This window comes from Cystoisospora suis (assembly GCF_002600585.1).
Source record: "Cystoisospora suis strain Wien I chromosome Unknown contig_3722, whole genome shotgun sequence".
Lineage (NCBI taxonomy): Eukaryota > Apicomplexa > Conoidasida > Eucoccidiorida > Sarcocystidae > Cystoisospora > Cystoisospora suis.
The window spans coordinates 1-644 of NW_027156517.1; positions in this window are offsets into that span (position 1 = coordinate 1).

Below are 644 nucleotides of genomic sequence, written 5' to 3' on the forward strand. Positions count from 1 at the left end.
CCCCCCCCCTCTAATCTTGTTCTTTCTTCTTCTCATCGCTCCCTTTCTTTTCGTCTTTCTTCTACTTCGACCACTGCTAGTTGCGAAGTGAAGAGAATCCCGGACTCTCGATTCATGAAAACTTCTTTTCTTCTTTCTCTCTTATGCTCCAATCCATTCTCAACAACTGCCTGGGCTTCACGGGGAAAGAAGACATTCCATGGGGGCTATCATACCACATCCTACCTACCGACACCTCCCTGTACCAATGGAACCTAGGGATGTATCGATCTATCTATCTATCTACACTTCTCTGACTATCTCTTCGTATCTATAGGGATCTGAACGGAGATACCCATACCTATTTAGTTTGTCCACCTGGGTCTACTGATCTACCTCTATCCACTGACACTCCTTACCATTCCTAGGTCTCTCATCCTTATTACTTAGCCTCCCCGCCGAATACTATCTTAATACATATATATCCACATATATACATCTATCTATATACAAATACACATATCTATATATATGTATGTGAATCTGCCTCTATACGTGCAACGGTCTATTCTACTGTAGTCTCGAGACTGCAACAAACCCTAGCTGTCTTTCTCTGCATGACCCATACTAGCTGCTGTAGTCGGAAAAGATAGATTAAAGATAGA